Source organism: Hyla sarda, unplaced genomic scaffold (assembly GCF_029499605.1).
Source record: "Hyla sarda isolate aHylSar1 unplaced genomic scaffold, aHylSar1.hap1 scaffold_1959, whole genome shotgun sequence".
In the NCBI taxonomy this organism is placed as follows: Eukaryota; Metazoa; Chordata; class Amphibia; order Anura; family Hylidae; genus Hyla; species Hyla sarda.
The window spans coordinates 1-17801 of record NW_026608615.1 but is presented as its reverse complement, the minus strand read 5'-3'; the positions used below and the strand labels follow the sequence as shown (position 1 = coordinate 17801).

Here is a 17801-nt window from a genome sequence, read left to right as displayed (position 1 = left end):
ATTGCTGCACTGATGGGGTATGCATTAGACGAAAAAAAAGAAGAAAAAGAAGAATAATACGCCCAGAAAAGAGGCGAAAAGGAGAAAAACGTAAAAAAACGTGAAAAAAAAGTAAGAGGAAGAGAAGGGAAAAAAAGGTGGAAATGGGTTTAAAAGTGATTTCGGCGGAGAAATATATATATATATATATATATATATATATATATACGCGCACACACACACATATATATAAACTTATTCTCCGTTGAGATATTGCAGCCGCTGCTGTGTCCAGGCCCAGGAGCCTTAGCACTGTGCTGTGATGTCACTCAATACCACTGACATCACTAGGTGTAAACAACATCTCTCCTTTGCTGTGTATGTGACTATGGAGCTGTTTGGTGATGTCGTCTATTATGGCCTTCATAGAAGCAACAGGAGATTGTTGCATCCATCTAGAACCCTCAGAACTACAGTGCTATGATGTCACTCACTTCCACAGGCCTTGCAGAGTGTAAACAACAACAACCCAGCTTTGTTGTGTATGTAACCATAGGGATTTGTGATGTCACCTAGAACCTTCACAGCAGCGACAGCTTTATGAGGAGCATCAGCACTGCTCTGCCTGAGCAGAACCATCACCGCCATAGGTTGTCAAATAACCCGGATTTAACCCACACAGGTAAGTCCAATGGGGTGCAGGCATGTCCTCTATGCTTACAGCTTCCCGTGGGTGTTGGTTTGATACCGTTTGGGGACAGCCAAGGAGGCATCTGCAGGCAACAAAGGTAGGTGTGTGCTTGTGTGTGTGTTTCCTATGCAGATCCTAAGCCCAGTGTCACATGCAAGTAGGAGGAGTAAGAAGGGTTCCTGGCAAATCCGGGTTATGGATTGCATTTAAAAAGGCCCCGTGGGAGTGCAATGGGCCCCTGTCTTGCTGCTTAGCAATAATGGTATGGGTTTAGGTTCTGCTGTGTGTACTGGTGGTTGACTGCCCCCCAGCCCAGAGTGTGCATGGAAAATTGTCTGGCAGCCTCCCTGACAGCAAGCAGTGATAGTGCCCATGAAGGGGACCTTGTTGGGCCCGCCCCTTTCACGGTTATCGCTTCTCGGCCTTTTGGCTAAGATCAAGTGTAGTATCTGTTCTTATCAGTTTAATATCTGATACGTCCCCTATCTGGGGACCATATATTAAATGGATTTTTGAGAACGGGGGCCGATTTCGAAGCTTGCTTCCGTCGCCCTATGCATTGACCCGATATGGCAGTATCTTCGGGTACAGTGCACCACCCCCTTACAGGGTTAAAAAGAAAGATTCCTACTTTCATTGCTACCTGCTTGCTGGCTAGCCAGCTAGCCAGCCCTGTGGGCCTTGCTGCTGCTGCTGCAGCCAAAAAACAAAAGGTGGTGCTGCTGCTGCTTCTGCTGCTTCTGCTTCTGCTTGTGTCTGGCCGCTGTTGGAGCGTCCAGGCACAGGACTTCTGCTGCTGCTGACTAAATGGCCTCCTTAATTGGATCATTTGAGTAGCCAGCACACCTGTGCAGGTAGGGCATGACATGATAGGCAGCTGCCTTGATAGCGGGTGGGTGCTGAATGTTCCTAATTGACAAAATAAGATTAATGCTTATGAAGAAATATAAAATCTCATCCCTTCCCCAATATCGCGCCACACCCCTACCCCTTAATTCCCTGGTTGAACTTGATGGACATATGTCTTTTTTCGACCGTACTAACTATGTAACTATGTAACATAACATGGGGGGGGTCTCCTGGCTGTTCACACAGGTGTGTCATTGCTGTACATTGACCATGCATTGCTTCTGTGGTATTGCAAAGGCAAAGACAAATGCTTCCAGCCATCCATTGCACTAATGGATTGGTCATCAGCTGGCTGTCTATGTCCCGCATCAATATAGACCAAAGTACAGAGGGTTAGGCTATGCTATTGTGCACCTACCTGATGCATCAGAAGGTGCGAGGCCCTTGCTAAATTCTGTGCACAGACTTTGAGATCTATACTTTAGACTGTATCTAAACCTGCTCCAACATGGACTGACATTCTGGCCTACTTTCAGCCGATGCGACTTGTCTGTCGCTGAACAGTCGCTTTTTATGTATTCAGCACCTATGTATAATGTTGTAAAAATGCTCTAGAAGCTAAAGTCGCAGAAATGTCACACATATTTGGCCTGCAACTTTCTGTGCGACAAATTCAGACAGGAAAAATCAGTATAAATCCTTAGAAAATTATCCCCCAGTGTCTCCATCTGCTGGCGGTATTGAATAAGCATTGCTGCACTGATGGGGTATGCATTAGACGAAAAAAAAGAAGAAAAAGAAGAATAATACGCCCAGAAAAGAGGCGAAAAGGAGAAAAACGTAAAAAAACGTGAAAAAAAAGTAAGAGGAAGAGAAGGGAAAAAAAGGTGGAAATGGGTTTAAAAGTGATTTCGGCGGAGAAATATATATATATATATATATATATATATATATATATACGCGCACACACACACATATATATAAACGTATTCTCCGTTGAGATATTGCAGCCGCTGCTGTGTCCAGGCCCAGGAGCCTTAGCACTGTGCTGTGATGTCACTCAATACCACTGACATCACTAGGTGTAAACAACATCTCTCCTTTGCTGTGTATGTGACTATGGAGCTGTTTGGTGATGTCGTCTATTATGGCCTTCATAGAAGCAACAGGAGATTGTTGCATCCATCTAGAACCCTCAGAACTACAGTGCTATGATGTCACTCACTTCCACAGGCCTTGCAGAGTGTAAACAACAACAACCCAGCTTTGTTGTGTATGTAACCATAGGGATTTGTGATGTCACCTAGAACCTTCACAGCAGCGACAGCTTTATGAGGAGCATCAGCACTGCTCTGCCTGAGCAGAACCATCACCGCCATAGGTTGTCAAATAACCCGGATTTAACCCACACAGGTAAGTCCAATGGGGTGCAGGCATGTCCTCTATGCTTACAGCTTCCCGTGGGTGTTGGTTTGATACCGTTTGGGGACAGCCAAGGAGGCATCTGCAGGCAACAAAGGTAGGTGTGTGCTTGTGTGTGTGTTTCCTATGCAGATCCTAAGCCCAGTGTCACATGCAAGTAGGAGGAGTAAGAAGGGTTCCTGGCAAATCCGGGTTATAGATTGCATTTAAAAAGGCCCCGTGGGAGTGCAATGGGCCCCTGTCTTGCTGCTTAGCAATAATGGTATGGGTTTAGGTTCTGCTGTGTGTACTGGTGGTTGACTGCCCCCCAGCCCAGAGTGTGCATGGAAAATTGTCTGGCAGCCTCCCTGACAGCAAGCAGTGATAGTGCCCATGAAGGGGACCTTGTTGGGCCCGCCCCTTTCACGGTTATCGCTTCTCGGCCTTTTGGCTAAGATCAAGTGTAGTATCTGTTCTTATCAGTTTAATATCTGATACGTCCCCTATCTGGGGACCATATATTAAATGGATTTTTGAGAACGGGGGCCGATTTCGAAGCTTGCTTCCGTCGCCCTATGCATTGACCCGATATGGCAGTATCTTCGGGTACAGTGCACCACCCCCTTACAGGGTTAAAAAGAAAGATTCCTACTTTCATTGCTACCTGCTTGCTGGCTAGCCAGCTAGCCAGCCCTGTGGGCCTTGCTGCTGCTGCTGCAGCCAAAAAACAAAAGGTGGTGCTGCTGCTGCTTCTGCTGCTTCTGCTTCTGCTTGTGTCTGGCCGCTGTTGGAGCGTCCAGGCACAGGACTTCTGCTGCTGCTGACTAAATGGCCTCCTTAATTGGATCATTTGAGTAGCCAGCACACCTGTGCAGGTAGGGCATGACATGATAGGCAGCTGCCTTGATAGCGGGTGGGTGCTGAATGTTCCTAATTGACAAAATAAGATTAATGCTTATGAAGAAATATAAAATCTCATCCCTTCCCCAATATCGCGCCACACCCCTACCCCTTAATTCCCTGGTTGAACTTGATGGACATATGTCTTTTTTCGACCGTACTAACTATGTAACTATGTAACATAACATGGGGGGGGTCTCCTGGCTGTTCACACAGGTGTGTCATTGCTGTACATTGACCATGCATTGCTTCTGTGGTATTGCAAAGGCAAAGACAAATGCTTCCAGCCATCCATTGCACTAATGGATTGGTCATCAGCTGGCTGTCTATGTCCCGCATCAATATAGACCAAAGTACAGAGGGTTAGGCTATGCTATTGTGCACCTACCTGATGCATCAGAAGGTGCGAGGCCCTTGCTAAATTCTGTGCACAGACTTTGAGATCTATACTTTAGACTGTATCTAAACCTGCTCCAACATGGACTGACATTCTGGCCTACTTTCAGCCGATGCGACTTGTCTGTCGCTGAACAGTCGCTTTTTATGTATTCAGCACCTATGTATAATGTTGTAAAAATGCTCTAGAAGCTAAAGTCGCAGAAATGTCACACATATTTGGCCTGCAACTTTCTGTGCGACAAATTCAGACAGGAAAAATCAGTATAAATCCTTAGAAAATTATCCCCCAGTGTCTCCATCTGCTGGCGGTATTGAATAAGCATTGCTGCACTGATGGGGTATGCATTAGACGAAAAAAAAGAAGAAAAAGAAGAATAATACGCCCAGAAAAGAGGCGAAAAGGAGAAAAACGTAAAAAAACGTGAAAAAAAAGTAAGAGGAAGAGAAGGGAAAAAAAGGTGGAAATGGGTTTAAAAGTGATTTCGGCGGAGAAATATATATATATATATATATATATATATATATATATATATATACGCGCACACACACACATATATATAAACGTATTCTCCGTTGAGATATTGCAGCCGCTGCTGTGTCCAGGCCCAGGAGCCTTAGCACTGTGCTGTGATGTCACTCAATACCACTGACATCACTAGGTGTAAACAACATCTCTCCTTTGCTGTGTATGTGACTATGGAGCTGTTTGGTGATGTCGTCTATTATGGCCTTCATAGAAGCAACAGGAGATTGTTGCATCCATCTAGAACCCTCAGAACTACAGTGCTATGATGTCACTCACTTCCACAGGCCTTGCAGAGTGTAAACAACAACAACCCAGCTTTGTTGTGTATGTAACCATAGGGATTTGTGATGTCACCTAGAACCTTCACAGCAGCGACAGCTTTATGAGGAGCATCAGCACTGCTCTGCCTGAGCAGAACCATCACCGCCATAGGTTGTCAAATAACCCGGATTTAACCCACACAGGTAAGTCCAATGGGGTGCAGGCATGTCCTCTATGCTTACAGCTTCCCGTGGGTGTTGGTTTGATACCGTTTGGGGACAGCCAAGGAGGCATCTGCAGGCAACAAAGGTAGGTGTGTGCTTGTGTGTGTGTTTCCTATGCAGATCCTAAGCCCAGTGTCACATGCAAGTAGGAGGAGTAAGAAGGGTTCCTGGCAAATCCGGGTTATGGATTGCATTTAAAAAGGCCCCGTGGGAGTGCAATGGGCCCCTGTCTTGCTGCTTAGCAATAATGGTATGGGTTTAGGTTCTGCTGTGTGTACTGGTGGTTGACTGCCCCCCAGCCCAGAGTGTGCATGGAAAATTGTCTGGCAGCCTCCCTGACAGCAAGCAGTGATAGTGCCCATGAAGGGGACCTTGTTGGGCCCGCCCCTTTCACGGTTATCGCTTCTCGGCCTTTTGGCTAAGATCAAGTGTAGTATCTGTTCTTATCAGTTTAATATCTGATACGTCCCCTATCTGGGGACCATATATTAAATGGATTTTTGAGAACGGGGGCCGATTTCGAAGCTTGCTTCCGTCGCCCTATGCATTGACCCGATATGGCAGTATCTTCGGGTACAGTGCACCACCCCCTTACAGGGTTAAAAAGAAAGATTCCTACTTTCATTGCTACCTGCTTGCTGGCTAGCCAGCTAGCCAGCCCTGTGGGCCTTGCTGCTGCTGCTGCAGCCAAAAAACAAAAGGTGGTGCTGCTGCTGCTTCTGCTGCTTCTGCTTCTGCTTGTGTCTGGCCGCTGTTGGAGCGTCCAGGCACAGGACTTCTGCTGCTGCTGACTAAATGGCCTCCTTAATTGGATCATTTGAGTAGCCAGCACACCTGTGCAGGTAGGGCATGACATGATAGGCAGCTGCCTTGATAGCGGGTGGGTGCTGAATGTTCCTAATTGACAAAATAAGATTAATGCTTATGAAGAAATATAAAATCTCATCCCTTCCCCAATATCGCGCCACACCCCTACCCCTTAATTCCCTGGTTGAACTTGATGGACATATGTCTTTTTTCGACCGTACTAACTATGTAACTATGTAACATAACATGGGGGGGGTCTCCTGGCTGTTCACACAGGTGTGTCATTGCTGTACATTGACCATGCATTGCTTCTGTGGTATTGCAAAGGCAAAGACAAATGCTTCCAGCCATCCATTGCACTAATGGATTGGTCATCAGCTGGCTGTCTATGTCCCGCATCAATATAGACCAAAGTACAGAGGGTTAGGCTATGCTATTGTGCACCTACCTGATGCATCAGAAGGTGCGAGGCCCTTGCTAAATTCTGTGCACAGACTTTGAGATCTATACTTTAGACTGTATCTAAACCTGCTCCAACATGGACTGACATTCTGGCCTACTTTCAGCCGATGCGACTTGTCTGTCGCTGAACAGTCGCTTTTTATGTATTCAGCACCTATGTATAATGTTGTAAAAATGCTCTAGAAGCTAAAGTCGCAGAAATGTCACACATATTTGGCCTGCAACTTTCTGTGCGACAAATTCAGACAGGAAAAATCAGTATAAATCCTTAGAAAATTATCCCCCAGTGTCTCCATCTGCTGGCGGTATTGAATAAGCATTGCTGCACTGATGGGGTATGCATTAGACGAAAAAAAAGAAGAAAAAGAAGAATAATACGCCCAGAAAAGAGGCGAAAAGGAGAAAAACGTAAAAAAACGTGAAAAAAAAGTAAGAGGAAGAGAAGGGAAAAAAAGGTGGAAATGGGTTTAAAAGTGATTTCGGCGGAGAAATATATATATATATATATATATATATATATATATATATATATATATACGCGCACACACACACATATATATAAACGTATTCTCCGTTGAGATATTGCAGCCGCTGCTGTGTCCAGGCCCAGGAGCCTTAGCACTGTGCTGTGATGTCACTCAATACCACTGACATCACTAGGTGTAAACAACATCTCTCCTTTGCTGTGTATGTGACTATGGAGCTGTTTGGTGATGTCGTCTATTATGGCCTTCATAGAAGCAACAGGAGATTGTTGCATCCATCTAGAACCCTCAGAACTACAGTGCTATGATGTCACTCACTTCCACAGGCCTTGCAGAGTGTAAACAACAACAACCCAGCTTTGTTGTGTATGTAACCATAGGGATTTGTGATGTCACCTAGAACCTTCACAGCAGCGACAGCTTTATGAGGAGCATCAGCACTGCTCTGCCTGAGCAGAACCATCACCGCCATAGGTTGTCAAATAACCCGGATTTAACCCACACAGGTAAGTCCAATGGGGTGCAGGCATGTCCTCTATGCTTACAGCTTCCCGTGGGTGTTGGTTTGATACCGTTTGGGGACAGCCAAGGAGGCATCTGCAGGCAACAAAGGTAGGTGTGTGCTTGTGTGTGTGTTTCCTATGCAGATCCTAAGCCCAGTGTCACATGCAAGTAGGAGGAGTAAGAAGGGTTCCTGGCAAATCCGGGTTATGGATTGCATTTAAAAAGGCCCCGTGGGAGTGCAATGGGCCCCTGTCTTGCTGCTTAGCAATAATGGTATGGGTTTAGGTTCTGCTGTGTGTACTGGTGGTTGACTGCCCCCCAGCCCAGAGTGTGCATGGAAAATTGTCTGGCAGCCTCCCTGACAGCAAGCAGTGATAGTGCCCATGAAGGGGACCTTGTTGGGCCCGCCCCTTTCACGGTTATCGCTTCTCGGCCTTTTGGCTAAGATCAAGTGTAGTATCTGTTCTTATCAGTTTAATATCTGATACGTCCCCTATCTGGGGACCATATATTAAATGGATTTTTGAGAACGGGGGCCGATTTCGAAGCTTGCTTCCGTCGCCCTATGCATTGACCCGATATGGCAGTATCTTCGGGTACAGTGCACCACCCCCTTACAGGGTTAAAAAGAAAGATTCCTACTTTCATTGCTACCTGCTTGCTGGCTAGCCAGCTAGCCAGCCCTGTGGGCCTTGCTGCTGCTGCTGCAGCCAAAAAACAAAAGGTGGTGCTGCTGCTGCTTCTGCTGCTTCTGCTTCTGCTTGTGTCTGGCCGCTGTTGGAGCGTCCAGGCACAGGACTTCTGCTGCTGCTGACTAAATGGCCTCCTTAATTGGATCATTTGAGTAGCCAGCACACCTGTGCAGGTAGGGCATGACATGATAGGCAGCTGCCTTGATAGCGGGTGGGTGCTGAATGTTCCTAATTGACAAAATAAGATTAATGCTTATGAAGAAATATAAAATCTCATCCCTTCCCCAATATCGCGCCACACCCCTACCCCTTAATTCCCTGGTTGAACTTGATGGACATATGTCTTTTTTCGACCGTACTAACTATGTAACTATGTAACATAACATGGGGGGGGTCTCCTGGCTGTTCACACAGGTGTGTCATTGCTGTACATTGACCATGCATTGCTTCTGTGGTATTGCAAAGGCAAAGACAAATGCTTCCAGCCATCCATTGCACTAATGGATTGGTCATCAGCTGGCTGTCTATGTCCCGCATCAATATAGACCAAAGTACAGAGGGTTAGGCTATGCTATTGTGCACCTACCTGATGCATCAGAAGGTGCGAGGCCCTTGCTAAATTCTGTGCACAGACTTTGAGATCTATACTTTAGACTGTATCTAAACCTGCTCCAACATGGACTGACATTCTGGCCTACTTTCAGCCGATGCGACTTGTCTGTCGCTGAACAGTCGCTTTTTATGTATTCAGCACCTATGTATAATGTTGTAAAAATGCTCTAGAAGCTAAAGTCGCAGAAATGTCACACATATTTGGCCTGCAACTTTCTGTGCGACAAATTCAGACAGGAAAAATCAGTATAAATCCTTAGAAAATTATCCCCCAGTGTCTCCATCTGCTGGCGGTATTGAATAAGCATTGCTGCACTGATGGGGTATGCATTAGACGAAAAAAAAGAAGAAAAAGAAGAATAATACGCCCAGAAAAGAGGCGAAAAGGAGAAAAACGTAAAAAAGCGTGAAAAAAAAGTAAGAGGAAGAGAAGGGAAAAAAAGGTGGAAATGGGTTTAAAAGTGATTTCGGCGGAGAAATATATATATATATATATATATATATATATATATATATATATATACGCGCACACACACACATATATATAAACTTATTCTCCGTTGAGATATTGCAGCCGCTGCTGTGTCCAGGCCCAGGAGCCTTAGCACTGTGCTGTGATGTCACTCAATACCACTGACATCACTAGGTGTAAACAACATCTCTCCTTTGCTGTGTATGTGACTATGGAGCTGTTTGGTGATGTCGTCTATTATGGCCTTCATAGAAGCAACAGGAGATTGTTGCATCCATCTAGAACCCTCAGAACTACAGTGCTATGATGTCACTCACTTCCACAGGCCTTGCAGAGTGTAAACAACAACAACCCAGCTTTGTTGTGTATGTAACCATAGGGATTTGTGATGTCACCTAGAACCTTCACAGCAGCGACAGCTTTATGAGGAGCATCAGCACTGCTCTGCCTGAGCAGAACCATCACCGCCATAGGTTGTCAAATAACCCGGATTAAACCCACACAGGTAAGTCCAATGGGGTGCAGGCATGTCCTCTATGCTTACAGCTTCCCGTGGGTGTTGGTTTGATACCGTTTGGGGACAGCCAAGGAGGCATCTGCAGGCAACAAAGGTAGGTGTGTGCTTGTGTGTGTGTTTCCTATGCAGATCCTAAGCCCAGTGTCACATGCAAGTAGGAGGAGTAAGAAGGGTTCCTGGCAAATCCGGGTTATGGATTGCATTTAAAAAGGCCCCGTGGGAGTGCAATGGGCCCCTGTCTTGCTGCTTAGCAATAATGGTATGGGTTTAGGTTCTGCTGTGTGTACTGGTGGTTGACTGCCCCCCAGCCCAGAGTGTGCATGGAAAATTGTCTGGCAGCCTCCCTGACAGCAAGCAGTGATAGTGCCCATGAAGGGGACCTTGTTGGGCCCGCCCCTTTCACGGTTATCGCTTCTCGGCCTTTTGGCTAAGATCAAGTGTAGTATCTGTTCTTATCAGTTTAATATCTGATACGTCCCCTATCTGGGGACCATATATTAAATGGATTTTTGAGAACGGGGGCCGATTTCGAAGCTTGCTTCCGTCGCCCTATGCATTGACCCGATATGGCAGTATCTTCGGGTACAGTGCACCACCCCCTTACAGGGTTAAAAAGAAAGATTCCTACTTTCATTGCTACCTGCTTGCTGGCTAGCCAGCTAGCCAGCCCTGTGGGCCTTGCTGCTGCTGCTGCAGCCAAAAAACAAAAGGTGGTGCTGCTGCTGCTTCTGCTGCTTCTGCTTCTGCTTGTGTCTGGCCGCTGTTGGAGCGTCCAGGCACAGGACTTCTGCTGCTGCTGACTAAATGGCCTCCTTAATTGGATCATTTGAGTAGCCAGCACACCTGTGCAGGTAGGGCATGACATGATAGGCAGCTGCCTTGATAGCGGGTGGGTGCTGAATGTTCCTAATTGACAAAATAAGATTAATGCTTATGAAGAAATATAAAATCTCATCCCTTCCCCAATATCGCGCCACACCCCTACCCCTTAATTCCCTGGTTGAACTTGATGGACATATGTCTTTTTTCGACCGTACTAACTATGTAACTATGTAACATAACATGGGGGGGGTCTCCTGGCTGTTCACACAGGTGTGTCATTGCTGTACATTGACCATGCATTGCTTCTGTGGTATTGCAAAGGCAAAGACAAATGCTTCCAGCCATCCATTGCACTAATGGATTGGTCATCAGCTGGCTGTCTATGTCCCGCATCAATATAGACCAAAGTACAGAGGGTTAGGCTATGCTATTGTGCACCTACCTGATGCATCAGAAGGTGCGAGGCCCTTGCTAAATTCTGTGCACAGACTTTGAGATCTATACTTTAGACTGTATCTAAACCTGCTCCAACATGGACTGACATTCTGGCCTACTTTCAGCCGATGCGACTTGTCTGTCGCTGAACAGTCGCTTTTTATGTATTCAGCACCTATGTATAATGTTGTAAAAATGCTCTAGAAGCTAAAGTCGCAGAAATGTCACACATATTTGGCCTGCAACTTTCTGTGCGACAAATTCAGACAGGAAAAATCAGTATAAATCCTTAGAAAATTATCCCCCAGTGTCTCCATCTGCTGGCGGTATTGAATAAGCATTGCTGCACTGATGGGGTATGCATTAGACGAAAAAAAAGAAGAAAAAGAAGAATAATACGCCCAGAAAAGAGGCGAAAAGGAGAAAAACGTAAAAAAACGTGAAAAAAAAGTAAGAGGAAGAGAAGGGAAAAAAAGGTGGAAATGGGTTTAAAAGTGATTTCGGCGGAGAATATATATATATATATATATATATATATATATATATATATATATACGCGCACACACACACATATATATAAACGTATTCTCCGTTGAGATATTGCAGCCGCTGCTGTGTCCAGGCCCAGGAGCCTTAGCACTGTGCTGTGATGTCACTCAATACCACTGACATCACTAGGTGTAAACAACATCTCTCCTTTGCTGTGTATGTGACTATGGAGCTGTTTGGTGATGTCGTCTATTATGGCCTTCATAGAAGCAACAGGAGATTGTTGCATCCATCTAGAACCCTCAGAACTACAGTGCTATGATGTCACTCACTTCCACAGGCCTTGCAGAGTGTAAACAACAACAACCCAGCTTTGTTGTGTATGTAACCATAGGGATTTGTGATGTCACCTAGAACCTTCACAGCAGCGACAGCTTTATGAGGAGCATCAGCACTGCTCTGCCTGAGCAGAACCATCACCGCCATAGGTTGTCAAATAACCCGGATTTAACCCACACAGGTAAGTCCAATGGGGTGCAGGCATGTCCTCTATGCTTACAGCTTCCCGTGGGTGTTGGTTTGATACCGTTTGGGGACAGCCAAGGAGGCATCTGCAGGCAACAAAGGTAGGTGTGTGCTTGTGTGTGTGTTTCCTATGCAGATCCTAAGCCCAGTGTCACATGCAAGTAGGAGGAGTAAGAAGGGTTCCTGGCAAATCCGGGTTATGGATTGCATTTAAAAAGGCCCCGTGGGAGTGCAATGGGCCCCTGTCTTGCTGCTTAGCAATAATGGTATGGGTTTAGGTTCTGCTGTGTGTACTGGTGGTTGACTGCCCCCCAGCCCAGAGTGTGCATGGAAAATTGTCTGGCAGCCTCCCTGACAGCAAGCAGTGATAGTGCCCATGAAGGGGACCTTGTTGGGCCCGCCCCTTTCACGGTTATCGCTTCTCGGCCTTTTGGCTAAGATCAAGTGTAGTATCTGTTCTTATCAGTTTAATATCTGATACGTCCCCTATCTGGGGACCATATATTAAATGGATTTTTGAGAACGGGGGCCGATTTCGAAGCTTGCTTCCGTCGCCCTATGCATTGACCCGATATGGCAGTATCTTCGGGTACAGTGCACCACCCCCTTACAGGGTTAAAAAGAAAGATTCCTACTTTCATTGCTACCTGCTTGCTGGCTAGCCAGCTAGCCAGCCCTGTGGGCCTTGCTGCTGCTGCTGCAGCCAAAAAACAAAAGGTGGTGCTGCTGCTGCTTCTGCTGCTTCTGCTTCTGCTTGTGTCTGGCCGCTGTTGGAGCGTCCAGGCACAGGACTTCTGCTGCTGCTGACTAAATGGCCTCCTTAATTGGATCATTTGAGTAGCCAGCACACCTGTGCAGGTAGGGCATGACATGATAGGCAGCTGCCTTGATAGCGGGTGGGTGCTGAATGTTCCTAATTGACAAAATAAGATTAATGCTTATGAAGAAATATAAAATCTCATCCCTTCCCCAATATCGCGCCACACCCCTACCCCTTAATTCCCTGGTTGAACTTGATGGACATATGTCTTTTTTCGACCGTACTAACTATGTAACTATGTAACATAACATGGGGGGGGTCTCCTGGCTGTTCACACAGGTGTGTCATTGCTGTACATTGACCATGCATTGCTTCTGTGGTATTGCAAAGGCAAAGACAAATGCTTCCAGCCATCCATTGCACTAATGGATTGGTCATCAGCTGGCTGTCTATGTCCCGCATCAATATAGACCAAAGTACAGAGGGTTAGGCTATGCTATTGTGCACCTACCTGATGCATCAGAAGGTGCGAGGCCCTTGCTAAATTCTGTGCACAGACTTTGAGATCTATACTTTAGACTGTATCTAAACCTGCTCCAACATGGACTGACATTCTGGCCTACTTTCAGCCGATGCGACTTGTCTGTCGCTGAACAGTCGCTTTTTATGTATTCAGCACCTATGTATAATGTTGTAAAAATGCTCTAGAAGCTAAAGTCGCAGAAATGTCACACATATTTGGCCTGCAACTTTCTGTGCGACAAATTCAGACAGGAAAAATCAGTATAAATCCTTAGAAAATTATCCCCCAGTGTCTCCATCTGCTGGCGGTATTGAATAAGCATTGCTGCACTGATGGGGTATGCATTAGACGAAAAAAAAGAAGAAAAAGAAGAATAATACGCCCAGAAAAGAGGCGAAAAGGAGAAAAACGTAAAAAAACGTGAAAAAAAAGTAAGAGGAAGAGAAGGGAAAAAAAGGTGGAAATGGGTTTAAAAGTGATTTCGGCGGAGAAATATATATATATATATATATATATATATATATATATATATATATACGCGCACACACACACATATATATAAACGTATTCTCCGTTGAGATATTGCAGCCGCTGCTGTGTCCAGGCCCAGGAGCCTTAGCACTGTGCTGTGATGTCACTCAATACCACTGACATCACTAGGTGTAAACAACATCTCTCCTTTGCTGTGTATGTGACTATGGAGCTGTTTGGTGATGTCGTCTATTATGGCCTTCATAGAAGCAACAGGAGATTGTTGCATCCATCTAGAACCCTCAGAACTACAGTGCTATGATGTCACTCACTTCCACAGGCCTTGCAGAGTGTAAACAACAACAACCCAGCTTTGTTGTGTATGTAACCATAGGGATTTGTGATGTCACCTAGAACCTTCACAGCAGCGACAGCTTTATGAGGAGCATCAGCACTGCTCTGCCTGAGCAGAACCATCACCGCCATAGGTTGTCAAATAACCCGGATTTAACCCACACAGGTAAGTCCAATGGGGTGCAGGCATGTCCTCTATGCTTACAGCTTCCCGTGGGTGTTGGTTTGATACCGTTTGGGGACAGCCAAGGAGGCATCTGCAGGCAACAAAGGTAGGTGTGTGCTTGTGTGTGTGTTTCCTATGCAGATCCTAAGCCCAGTGTCACATGCAAGTAGGAGGAGTAAGAAGGGTTCCTGGCAAATCCGGGTTATGGATTGCATTTAAAAAGGCCCCGTGGGAGTGCAATGGGCCCCTGTCTTGCTGCTTAGCAATAATGGTATGGGTTTAGGTTCTGCTGTGTGTACTGGTGGTTGACTGCCCCCCAGCCCAGAGTGTGCATGGAAAATTGTCTGGCAGCCTCCCTGACAGCAAGCAGTGATAGTGCCCATGAAGGGGACCTTGTTGGGCCCGCCCCTTTCACGGTTATCGCTTCTCGGCCTTTTGGCTAAGATCAAGTGTAGTATCTGTTCTTATCAGTTTAATATCTGATACGTCCCCTATCTGGGGACCATATATTAAATGGATTTTTGAGAACGGGGGCCGATTTCGAAGCTTGCTTCCGTCGCCCTATGCATTGACCCGATATGGCAGTATCTTCGGGTACAGTGCACCACCCCCTTACAGGGTTAAAAAGAAAGATTCCTACTTTCATTGCTACCTGCTTGCTGGCTAGCCAGCTAGCCAGCCCTGTGGGCCTTGCTGCTGCTGCTGCAGCCAAAAAACAAAAGGTGGTGCTGCTGCTGCTTCTGCTGCTTCTGCTTCTGCTTGTGTCTGGCCGCTGTTGGAGCGTCCAGGCACAGGACTTCTGCTGCTGCTGACTAAATGGCCTCCTTAATTGGATCATTTGAGTAGCCAGCACACCTGTGCAGGTAGGGCATGACATGATAGGCAGCTGCCTTGATAGCGGGTGGGTGCTGAATGTTCCTAATTGACAAAATAAGATTAATGCTTATGAAGAAATATAAAATCTCATCCCTTCCCCAATATCGCGCCACACCCCTACCCCTTAATTCCCTGGTTGAACTTGATGGACATATGTCTTTTTTCGACCGTACTAACTATGTAACTATGTAACATAACATGGGGGGGGTCTCCTGGCTGTTCACACAGGTGTGTCATTGCTGTACATTGACCATGCATTGCTTCTGTGGTATTGCAAAGGCAAAGACAAATGCTTCCAGCCATCCATTGCACTAATGGATTGGTCATCAGCTGGCTGTCTATGTCCCGCATCAATATAGACCAAAGTACAGAGGGTTAGGCTATGCTATTGTGCACCTACCTGATGCATCAGAAGGTGCGAGGCCCTTGCTAAATTCTGTGCACAGACTTTGAGATCTATACTTTAGACTGTATCTAAACCTGCTCCAACATGGACTGACATTCTGGCCTACTTTCAGCCGATGCGACTTGTCTGTCGCTGAACAGTCGCTTTTTATGTATTCAGCACCTATGTATAATGTTGTAAAAATGCTCTAGAAGCTAAAGTCGCAGAAATGTCACACATATTTGGCCTGCAACTTTCTGTGCGACAAATTCAGACAGGAAAAATCAGTATAAATCCTTAGAAAATTATCCCCCAGTGTCTCCATCTGCTGGCGGTATTGAATAAGCATTGCTGCACTGATGGGGTATGCATTAGACGAAAAAAAAGAAGAAAAAGAAGAATAATACGCCCAGAAAAGAGGCGAAAAGGAGAAAAACGTAAAAAAACGTGAAAAAAAAGTAAGAGGAAGAGAAGGGAAAAAAAGGTGGAAATGGGTTTAAAAGTGATTTCGGCGGAGAAATATATATATATATATATATATATATATATATATATATATATATATACGCGCACACACACACATATATATAAACGTATTCTCCGTTGAGATATTGCAGCCGCTGCTGTGTCCAGGCCCAGGAGCCTTAGCACTGTGCTGTGATGTCACTCAATACCACTGACATCACTAGGTGTAAACAACATCTCTCCTTTGCTGTGTATGTGACTATGGAGCTGTTTGGTGATGTCGTCTATTATGGCCTTCATAGAAGCAACAGGAGATTGTTGCATCCATCTAGAACCCTCAGAACTACAGTGCTATGATGTCACTCACTTCCACAGGCCTTGCAGAGTGTAAACAACAACAACCCAGCTTTGTTGTGTATGTAACCATAGGGATTTGTGATGTCACCTAGAACCTTCACAGCAGCGACAGCTTTATGAGGAGCATCAGCACTGCTCTGCCTGAGCAGAACCATCACCGCCATAGGTTGTCAAATAACCCGGATTTAACCCACACAGGTAAGTCCAATGGGGTGCAGGCATGTCCTCTATGCTTACAGCTTCCCGTGGGTGTTGGTTTGATACCGTTTGGGGACAGCCAAGGAGGCATCTGCAGGCAACAAAGGTAGGTGTGTGCTTGTGTGTGTGTTTCCTATGCAGATCCTAAGCCCAGTGTCACATGCAAGTAGGAGGAGTAAGAAGGGTTCCTGGCAAATCCGGGTTATGGATTGCATTTAAAAAGGCCCCGTGGGAGTGCAATGGGCCCCTGTCTTGCTGCTTAGCAATAATGGTATGGGTTTAGGTTCTGCTGTGTGTACTGGTGGTTGACTGCCCCCCAGCCCAGAGTGTGCATGGAAAATTGTCTGGCAGCCTCCCTGACAGCAAGCAGTGATAGTGCCCATGAAGGGGACCTTGTTGGGCCCGCCCCTTTCACGGTTATCGCTTCTCGGCCTTTTGGCTAAGATCAAGTGTAGTATCTGTTCTTATCAGTTTAATATCTGATACGTCCCCTATCTGGGGACCATATATTAAATGGATTTTTGAGAACGGGGGCCGATTTCGAAGCTTGCTTCCGTCGCCCTATGCATTGACCCGATATGGCAGTATCTTCGGGTACAGTGCACCACCCCCTTACAGGGTTAAAAAGAAAGATTCCTACTTTCATTGCTACCTGCTTGCTGGCTAGCCAGCTAGCCAGCCCTGTGGGCCTTGCTGCTGCTGCTGCAGCCAAAAAACAAAAGGTGGTGCTGCTGCTGCTTCTGCTGCTTCTGCTTCTGCTTGTGTCTGGCCGCTGTTGGAGCGTCCAGGCACAGGACTTCTGCTGCTGCTGACTAAATGGCCTCCTTAATTGGATCATTTGAGTAGCCAGCACACCTGTGCAGGTAGGGCATGACATGATAGGCAGCTGCCTTGATAGCGGGTGGGTGCTGAATGTTCCTAATTGACAAAATAAGATTAATGCTTATGAAGAAATATAAAATCTCATCCCTTCCCCAATATCGCGCCACACCCCTACCCCTTAATTCCCTGGTTGAACTTGATGGACATATGTCTTTTTTCGACCGTACTAACTATGTAACTATGTAACATAACATGGGGGGGGTCTCCTGGCTGTTCACACAGGTGTGTCATTGCTGTACATTGACCATGCATTGCTTCTGTGGTATTGCAAAGGCAAAGACAAATGCTTCCAGCCATCCATTGCACTAATGG

At 46.0% G+C, this 17801-nt stretch overlaps 8 non-coding genes across 8 annotated transcripts; all 8 read left to right on the top strand.

The window, feature by feature from the left end:
• The first annotated feature begins 1080 nt into the window (after window positions 1-1080).
• Window positions 1081-1271, top strand: LOC130316766 (U2 spliceosomal RNA). The gene has a single exon (XR_008863995.1). It is a non-coding gene; the product is annotated as a U2 spliceosomal RNA (small nuclear RNA).
• Window positions 1272-3351: 2080 nt separating this feature from the next.
• On the top strand, window positions 3352-3542 carry LOC130316765 (U2 spliceosomal RNA). The gene has a single exon (XR_008863994.1). It is a non-coding gene; the product is annotated as a U2 spliceosomal RNA (small nuclear RNA).
• Window positions 3543-5628: 2086 nt separating this feature from the next.
• LOC130316764 (U2 spliceosomal RNA) lies at window positions 5629-5819 on the top strand. Its single transcript, XR_008863993.1, has one exon. It is a non-coding gene; the product is annotated as a U2 spliceosomal RNA (small nuclear RNA).
• Window positions 5820-7909: 2090 nt separating this feature from the next.
• Window positions 7910-8100, top strand: LOC130316792 (U2 spliceosomal RNA). The gene has a single exon (XR_008864018.1). It is a non-coding gene; the product is annotated as a U2 spliceosomal RNA (small nuclear RNA).
• A 2088-nt stretch (window positions 8101-10188) lies between these two features.
• LOC130316791 (U2 spliceosomal RNA) lies at window positions 10189-10379 on the top strand. The gene has a single exon (XR_008864017.1). It is a non-coding gene; the product is annotated as a U2 spliceosomal RNA (small nuclear RNA).
• Window positions 10380-12466: 2087 nt separating this feature from the next.
• On the top strand, window positions 12467-12657 carry LOC130316787 (U2 spliceosomal RNA). The gene has a single exon (XR_008864014.1). It is a non-coding gene; the product is annotated as a U2 spliceosomal RNA (small nuclear RNA).
• A 2088-nt stretch (window positions 12658-14745) lies between these two features.
• Window positions 14746-14936, top strand: LOC130316775 (U2 spliceosomal RNA). Its single transcript, XR_008864003.1, has one exon. It is a non-coding gene; the product is annotated as a U2 spliceosomal RNA (small nuclear RNA).
• A 2090-nt stretch (window positions 14937-17026) lies between these two features.
• On the top strand, window positions 17027-17217 carry LOC130316763 (U2 spliceosomal RNA). Its single transcript, XR_008863992.1, has one exon. It is a non-coding gene; the product is annotated as a U2 spliceosomal RNA (small nuclear RNA).
• Window positions 17218-17801: the final 584 nt, after the last annotated feature.